Source organism: Mastomys coucha, unplaced genomic scaffold (genome assembly GCF_008632895.1).
Source record: "Mastomys coucha isolate ucsf_1 unplaced genomic scaffold, UCSF_Mcou_1 pScaffold1, whole genome shotgun sequence".
NCBI classification, from domain to species: Eukaryota; Metazoa; Chordata; class Mammalia; order Rodentia; family Muridae; genus Mastomys; species Mastomys coucha.
In genome coordinates this window covers 19,246,818-19,247,051 of record NW_022196891.1, presented here as the reverse complement: position 1 = coordinate 19,247,051, position 234 = coordinate 19,246,818, and the positions used below count along the sequence as shown (strand labels likewise).

Here is a 234-nt window from a genome sequence, read left to right as displayed (position 1 = left end):
TCAAAAGCCTTTAATCCCAGTACCTGCAAGACAGGGCCGGGCAGTGGTGGCGCACGCCTTTAATCCCAGCACTTGGGAGGCAGAGGCAGGTGGATTTCTGAGTTCAAGGCCAGCCTGGTCTACAGAGTGAGTTCCAAGACAGCCAGGGCTATACAGACAAATCCTAGTCTGTGGCACCTAAACAATGGAGAATCTTGATATTGGATATTAAGGATTGCTTTTTTTTCCATCGCT

The 234-nt window shown here is 49.1% G+C and overlaps 1 pseudogene; it reads left to right on the top strand.

Moving 5' to 3' along the window:
• The window catches only part of LOC116069614, a 4,206-nt pseudogene that overhangs the window by 1,326 nt on the left and 2,646 nt on the right, over positions 1–234 (top strand).